At 39.1% G+C, this 8,734-nt stretch overlaps 1 non-coding gene across 1 annotated transcript; it reads left to right on the top strand.

The window, feature by feature from the left end:
• The first annotated feature begins 2,355 nt into the window (after positions 1 to 2,355).
• On the top strand, positions 2,356 to 2,463 carry LOC129481368 (U6 spliceosomal RNA). Its single transcript, XR_008657378.1, has one exon. It is a non-coding gene; the product is annotated as a U6 spliceosomal RNA (small nuclear RNA).
• Positions 2,464 to 8,734: the final 6,271 nt, after the last annotated feature.

Below are 8,734 nucleotides of genomic sequence, written 5' to 3'. Positions count from 1 at the left end.
TAATTTTTTGTATTTTTCGTAGAGATGGGGTTTCACCATGTTAGCCAGGATGGTTTCCATCTCCTGACCTCATGATCCACCCGCCTCAGCCTCCCAAAGTGCTGGGATTACAGGCGTGAGCCACCACGCCCAGCCTTCTTTTTCTTTTTGTAGAGACAGGGTCTCGCAGTCTTGTACAAGCTGGTCTCTAACTTCTGGGCTCAAGCAATCCTCCCATCTTGGCCTCCCAAAGTGTTGGGATTACAGGCGTGAGCCACTATGCCTAGCCAAAATTTATTTTGTTTTTTACTCTTCCTTTTCTATAGAATTTTTTTTTAAATGTTAACCTCACAAAAGTTTTTGAACTCCCATTTGGCACTTTAGGAAGTTATTTAATCCTAAGGTAAAAAATATTTAACTGTTCTCTAGATCCACACTTAATGGATGTATGCAACTACTGAATATATCTACAGCAGCATTTTTCTGAAATAAAGAGTTCAAGGTTGATGGTCTGTTATGCCTATTCTTGCCACATTATTATTGTCACAACTATTCACACCCCAAATCTTGCTCAACTTATTTAAAGACCCTTTCTATCTTTTTTCTGTTACTACTCGATCATCTTTACAAGCTTTTTTTCTCATTATTTGTGAACATTCCTTATTCTCAGCCCAATTAATAGAATTACTATAATATCTAACCATAAATTTTTATTTTTGCTCCATACATTTCTTCCAAAATAAATCGCAACTTGCCTCATCCCTAAGTCAAGCTATACTCTTCACTCTTGGCAGCTGAAAAACTGAAAGAATATCTCTGATCATCATTCTCAGTGGATCAGGGCTCTCATCACATAATCCCTATATTTGGGCAGTAGATGATTTATTTGAATTTTCTTGAATAAAATTATTGTTACAATGGTTCCATCATTTGTATACTTTTCCTAAGAGACTGCTGGGCCCTTCTTTGCTCATCCAGTAACCAATAATACTCATGAGTGTTGCTACCACCTAAGTCACCCATGCAGTATTTTTTATTTATTTATTTATTTATTTATTTATTGAGACATGATCTCGCTCTGTCACCCAGGCTGGCATGCAGTGGCAAGATCTTGGCCCACTGCAACCTCTGCCTCCTGGATTCAAATGATTCTCCTGCCTCAGCCTCCAGAGTAGGTGGGATTACAGGCGCCTGCCACCACACCTGGCTAATTTTTGTATTTTTTCAGTAGAGACAGGGTTTCACCATGTTGGCCAGGCTCGTTTCAAACTCCTGACCTCAAGTGATCCACCTGCCTCAGCCTCCCAAAGTGCTGGGATTACAGGTGTGAGCCACCACGCCTAGACCCATAAAAAAGTAAAGGAATCTTTCAGGATGGCATGGATGTTTCCAAAGTCAATGAGTTAATATGGAATGACCGTCAGAAGTAGAATTTAGCTTAAGAATCAGGTCTTGAAATTCTTACCACTAGGAAAATTTATATCATTCTTTTTTCTTCCATTCTTAATCTCCCTACTGTTGTGATCATTTTCCCCCCTCGCTTATACATTTCAAGCCCCTTATTTTAAGATCTTACTGTGTTTTTTCTTTTTCTTCACCCATCTTAAGACTCAAAATCTGCAAGTAGGGCTCACCAAACTTTCTAGTCGTATCCAAGAGGAGAAATTTTGTCAAACTTCATACATTCTGATCTCAGCTCTGTATCATACCACTCATTTTCTTTCTTGGTAGTTTCTAACCTCTATTACCTCCTTCATGCCACAATCTAATGCCCTATACTTTCCAGTTACTTCCTGCAATTGGCATGGAAATCTCTCTTTTCCTCACAGATAATGGACTGTAATGAACATAGTAAACAGTTTAAAACCATTTTAAGGGCTGGGCATGGTGACTCATGCCTGTAATCCCAGCACATTGGGAGGCCGAGGTTGGTGGGTCACTTGAGGTCAGGAGTTCAAGACCAGCTTGGCCAATATGGTGAAACCACGTCTCTAGTAAAAATAGAAAAATCATCCAGGCATGGTGGTGGCACCTGTAGTTCCAAGCTACTCAGGAGGCTGAGGCACAAGAATCCCTGGAACCAGGGAGGCAGAGGTTGCAGTGAGCTGAGATCATGGACGGCACTCCAGCCTGGGAGACACACACAAAAAAAATAAAAATAAAAATAAAGCCATTTTAAAATGGGGGAAATTATGACACAGAAAATTATATTGCTTTCATACTATTCTACAATTTATGCAATAGTTTATGTAATTGTTAGAAGTAAACTACAGGCTTCCTAATTTCCAATACCTGTTTTTGGAAAATAATTTAATAGTTATTGTTTTGCCATTATATTTCATTTTAAGATTATCTTCCATTAATAGTGATACTGTTGTGCTCACTTCGGCAGCACAAATACTAAAATTGGAATGCTACAGAGAAGATTAGCACGGCCCCTGCGCAAGGATGACACACAAATAGTGATATTGTCCTCCCATTAATGGTAGCAATATAAAGTAACCCTTTAAAGTAATATATTTAAGGTAGGATGTCACTAATTTAAAGAAAATTTAAGTAAATACAAGTAAGGGTGATACAATATGGCAAAAATTGCGATGATCAAATGATTAAGTCTGGGAAGCATCACTAATTGAGAAACACTGTAAAGTCTGGTGTAAAATGATGGCAGAGGAATGGAGACTCAAGAATCCCTTATTCTAGTCTCTGGGTGGTACTTAATGGTACATCCTTTGCCACCTTATGACATAGGAGGTCATAAGGGCAAGAGCCAAAGCCAGATTTCCTGCTCTGCTTTAACCCAGCCTATAGCTGGGGTCACTGCCTTCTCTGCTGGCTAGCAATTGGGGAAGGGCTCCTATCACAGGCCTGGAGCGGCCAAGGAATGTGTGGACAGAGGCAAATCTGAGTAACAGTGTTCACATCCTGTAAAAACCATAACACTGGCTAAAATAAAGAAACAGACAAGCTTGCCATAATTGAGGAGAATAGTAATTTTTGCTCTTGGCAAAGCCATAAGAGGAAAGGCCCACTTGATGGTTTGGGAACGAGGGACGGAGTCTTTTACAAAGATATCGCCTTAAAGCCTTAACAACAGGGCTGAATTTAGAGGAGAAAGTTCATGCTTTTAAGAATTTTATTTTGAGACAGGGTCTCGCTCTGTTGCCCAGACTCAAGTGCTGTGCAGTGGCACCATCTTGGCTTACTCCAACCTCGACTTCCCAAGTTCAAGCAATCCTCGTGCCTCAGCCTCCCAAGTAGCTGGTACTATAGGCACATGACCACACCTGGCTAACTTTTGTATTTTTAATAGAGATGGGGAATCTCTATGCTGTCAAGGCTGGTCTCGAACTCCTAAGCTCAATGGCCTCAGCCTCCCAAAGTAGTGGGATAACAGGTGTAAGCTACCATGCCCGACAGATGCTTTTAAGAATAAATTAGAGGGCCAAAAATTAAGATAACATTTATTAACCCTAGGAAAACATCTTATAACTTTTATGAGCCTTAATTTCTTCGTCTGAATATGAGGAAGATAGTAATAACTGACCTATCTCAGACCAGCTAATGTGTGTATTGCATGATACAATGCATATAAAATACCAAGTCATGCTAAATGCTCAGTAAATGTGACTTCCCTATAAAGCCAAAAGACTTCAGGTCAATATCTGGACCTTACTAGTTAAGTAACTATGGGTCAGTTTACTTATTTATGGCTCACAATTTTCCAAAATGTACATGAAGCAGATTATAAAAATTCCAAACAATAAAATAGTATGCACAAAATTTCAGAATCAGGGAAAATATAAATTAGAATAGAAAATTAAGATCAGGAGAGAAAATATAATGTAGATATTCAGACCAATAAGTCCTACAGCAGTACTAATGTCTGTTACAGTACAAAATTAGTTCTGGGGTTCCTGTCAACCCAAAAGAAATTTGAAAATGTTCAGTTACAAAATATTCATTCATTCTCCATGAGGAGAAAACAAAACACCAAATGCTCTTGGTAAACCTGTGTTGTTTCAGGGTGTATCACTTCAATTATCCAAGCTTTAAAACAAGAAAAGTATTATCTACCTTTCAGGGTAGATGTAGAGAATTAAATGAATAATATATATGAAAATGTATTTCATAAAATTGATGTACTATGCAAATGTTACTGATTATTTCATATACCTTAATTTACCCAATAGAGCAGGCTTACCATATGTTTGGACCTTCATTTAAATTACTGGGCTAAAAAAAGAATGTTTATACACTGTTGAAGGGAACGTAAACTAGTACAGCCATTATGGAGAACAGTTTGGAGGTTTCCCAAAAAAACTAAAAATAGAGCTACCATACAATCCAGCAATCCCATTGCTGGGTATATACCCAAAAGAAAGGAAATCAGTCTATCAAAGAGATACCTGCACTCCCATGTTTGTTGCAGCACTGTTCACAATAGCCAAGATTTGGAAGCAACCTAAGTGTCCAGCAACAGATGAATGGATAAAGAAAATGTGGTACATATACACAATGGAGTACTATTCAGCCATAAAAAAGCATGAGATCCTGTCACTTGCAATAACTTGGATGGAATTTGAGGTTATTATGTTAAGTGAAATAAGCCAGGGACAGAAAGACAAACATTGTATATTTTCATTTATTTGTGGGATCTAAAAATCAAAACAATGGAACTCATGGAGATGGAGAATACAAGGATAGTTACCAGAGGCTGGGAAGGATAGTGGAGGTTGGGGACAGGTGGGGATGGTTAATGGGTACAAAAAATATATATAAAAATGGATAAGACCTAGTATTTGATAGCACAATAGGGTGACTATAATCAATAATAATTTAATTATACATTTTAAAATAACTAGAATAGTATAATTGGATTGTTTGTAATACAAAGGATAAATGCTTGAGGGGATGGATATCCCATTTTCCATGATGTGATCATTATGCATTGCATGCCTGTATCAAAATATCTCATGTACCCCATAACTATACACACCTACTATGTATCCACAAATATTAACAAGTAAAAAACCAGATAAGTAAATAAAATAAATTACTGAGCTAAATCATTTTTACTATAGGAATGCTCAGCATTCCCAGGCACCGTTCTAATAATTTACATGTATTCAATTACTACCCACAATAATAGTAGGTACTATAATTATTTTCATTCCGATGAAGAAATCTGGGTACAAAGAGGTTAAGTAACATTCCCAAGTTTACTCAGCTAGTAGGTGATGGTGCTAAGATTGATATCCAGGAAATCTGGCCCCCGAGACCATCCTGGTGTACAAATACAACAAGGTATAAATGACATATGCTTATAGCCCTATGTAACTATAAAAGCTGCCAACCTGTAAATTAAATATAAGCCTAGCAAGAAAACTAATAAGTGAAAGGTATTAATTTTATGTGGCATGCCATATTGTTTTCTCATCACCAGTTGTAGCATGAATTTGATAGCATTATGGTCAGGTTATTAACAGGTCCTGTGAGATGACAATTTCCCATCACTTTTTTTCATTCAAATTACTGGAAACCATTTGTTTATACAGCTTGTTGTGATATGAGGCCTTCCCTTGGTATAAATGTATCATTTACCTATTAAGTCAGCTTTCGTTCTTTTCTCATTAGCTCTCTGATTAAAATAGAATTGCTCACTTCTAACTCAATTACAAACACAAACACAAGACTAAAATTGCAGGATAACACTTGGCTACAGAGAGGCTATCTAGATGATCAAGGGTCTGCTTATATTGTTTTTCAAGTTACATTGAAATGAAAATGTAAAATTCTCACAGAGAAGGCCAGGTTCAGTAGCTCATGCCTATAATCCCAGCACTTTGAAAGGCCAAGGCAGGAGGATTTCTTGAAGCCAGGAGTTTAAGACCAGCCTGGGCAACATAGGGAAACCCTATCTCTACAAAAAAATAATAAAATTAGGTTGGTGTGCTGGCACGTAGTAGTCCCAGCTACTCAGAAGGCTGAAGGGGGAGGATCACTTGAGTCCAGAAGTTTGAAACTGCAGTGAGCTATAATTGTGCCACTGTACACCAGCCTGGGCAATAGAGCAAGACCCGGTCAAAAAAAAAAAAAAAAAAACACTCACAGAGAGTTCATAAACATCAGTGTCTCTAGTTTGAGAACTCCCACCACAGAGTACTCTCAAGAAGGCAGGCAACCCAACTGCATCTCTGTAATTTGATAGGCAACCCTATTCCAGACTCTGCCAAAGAGGAACCACTGGAGCATCCCCTGCTTCTATAAGAGCAAAAAGTCTGTAAGCACCACCTGTATTCTCCTGAGGTTCCATCCCTTCCTACCATGTACCTAGGGCTCTTCCAGGCATCCTGAAGTAGGGAGGTCAGCTGGTCTGTGTCCTATTTTGATACTGACTATTGGAGGGAGGAACAGTAGGGAGAGATTTGGCTACAATAAATCTGTTCTGATGGTACCGGGTGACACATGCTGGCTTGGGAAGCCTCAATGGGTAGAAGGCTTTTTTGTAAGGGTTCTTTTGCCAACAGCAAATTCCCAGCAGAGAATTGTGCTCAGAGTCCCAAACCCCAAACCCTAAAGGGTTGCAGCTCTGACCAAACAGCTCAGCCCCTACATGGACTTCCCAGGGTGAAAGCTGGCCCAGAAGCACTGCTTCAGGATTGGTTCAAACAAGAAAATAATTTTGCCTGTCTCCTTGTAAATACCTCCTCAAATTATGGTTTGCAAATTGAGGTTTGATGCATTGGTTTTCCAAATATGTACAACAGACACAGCAAAATTGAGTTGACAGTGCACACAGTTTAAGACATCTGTTAGTGAAAGTTACATTTTAAGACTTCTGTGATGACACCGAATATATTGCAACAGAGAGGCCAAGACAGAGTCCAGCGTGTCAGCTTCTAGCTTAAAATTCCCTCAAAATAAAGCACCCTTAACATAGATCTTCACAAGCAGTGCTGAGAGTGAAGCCTGGACCCTAAAATAGAGTGAAGCTAACTCACTCTCAGGATGTTGGAAACCTGATCATGGTCTCATGGACATTTTACACCAACTCCTGGATAAGCAATCTCTTTAAGGAACTCCCAGTGAAGATAAATAGTGTTCAACTAGAATTTCCTTTTGCTAGTGAGAAGCAATGAGGCCAATGACGGCAAGTCAAAAATCAAGGGTGATCAGGTCAAGAGGTGATCATGTACATGGTAAAGGTAGCAAACAGATGGCTGCCACTGGGGCAATAGGTTGTTTTTTTTTTAAGTGTATCTAAAGTGACCATATTTCCTGATTTTCCCTATATTTAAAGCAATCATATGTATGTCAAGTGAGCACGTTTTCCTGATTTTCCAACCTGTTATCTCAGTACAATTATTATTAATTTATTTTCTTGAGACAGAGTCTCATTCTTGTCACCCAGGCTGGAGTGCAGTGGTGCGATCTCAGCTCACTGTAACCTCTGCCTCCCAGGTTCAAGCGATTCTCCTGCCTCAGCCTCCCAAGTAGCTGGGACTGTAAGCACACACCACCATGGCTGACTAATTTTGTATTTTTAGTAGAGACGAGGTTTCACCATGTTAGCCAGGCTAGCCTCAAACTCCTTACCTTAAGTGATCTGCCTGCCTTGGCCTCCCAGAGTGCTGGGATTACAGGTGTGAGCCACCGTGCCCAGCCAGTACAATGATTAGTCGTGCCATTTTCACTCTTGAAAATGTCATGGATTTTACTGTAAGTTGTATGATCACACTATCTATGGCACGATCCCATATTATTTTATGCTCCACCTCTCCTCTTTCAATACCTCTTCTCCCTGATTCCCTGGGATTCCCACATCTTTGCTTTTGCCCATTGGCTATCTTTCTCTGTTTTCCAAGTGTTTCATGCTCCAGCATTACCCCCAATTCAATATTCACCCCCCATAACACTATTCATTCAACTCAGATTATCTTGGTGTATTCGTTCATTTTCACACTGCTGATAAAGACATACCCGCAACTGGGTAATTTATAAAGAAAAAGAGGTTTAATGGATTCACAGTTTCACGTGGCTGGGGAGGTCTCACAATCATGGCTGAAGGCTAAAGGCACGTCTTACATGGCAGCAGACAAGAGAAAGCTTGTGTGGGGAAACTCCCCCTTATAAAACCATCAGATCTCATGAGACTTATTCACTATCACAGACAGCACAGGAAAGACCCGCCCCCATGATTCAATTACCTCCCACCGGGTCCCTCCCACAACACGTGGAAATTGTGGGAGCTACAATTCAAGATGAGATTTAGGTGGAGACACAGACAAACCATATCGCTTGGTAAATGATCCGAAGCAAAAAAGCAATCTTACCATCTCATTTTAAGTAACCTATACTTGTGCTATGATTTTATAAAACATTTAGAATTATAGAGGGGAGACAGTTTTCTAATGCTTCTTGCAAAATCTCTGCCCTTTATCAAAGTAAGGTGCAATCATGTTAATTATGTAATCACTCCTGTCTGAGTTATTTTTGTGAGTGCTATTATATATACTTGTTCAGTTATATAATATGGATTGCTGACTTGGCACCCTTTATTCTGAAAGTTTGCCAACACAAAAAGAAGTACAGGAAAAGGCACTGTAAAGAGATCCAGAGAAACAGGACTACAAGTGGTTGGGATACTGTTTGCTACACATTTTCTGAATGGCCAGTAATGAGTGTATATTACTTTTATATTACTTTTACCATCTGGTAAAAAAAAAAAATGAATACAATAGAAGAGAATCGT

Source organism: Symphalangus syndactylus, chromosome 4 (assembly GCF_028878055.3).
Source record: "Symphalangus syndactylus isolate Jambi chromosome 4, NHGRI_mSymSyn1-v2.1_pri, whole genome shotgun sequence".
Lineage (NCBI taxonomy): Eukaryota > Metazoa > Chordata > Mammalia > Primates > Hylobatidae > Symphalangus > Symphalangus syndactylus.
This window is presented reverse-complemented; position numbering and strand designations above follow the sequence as displayed.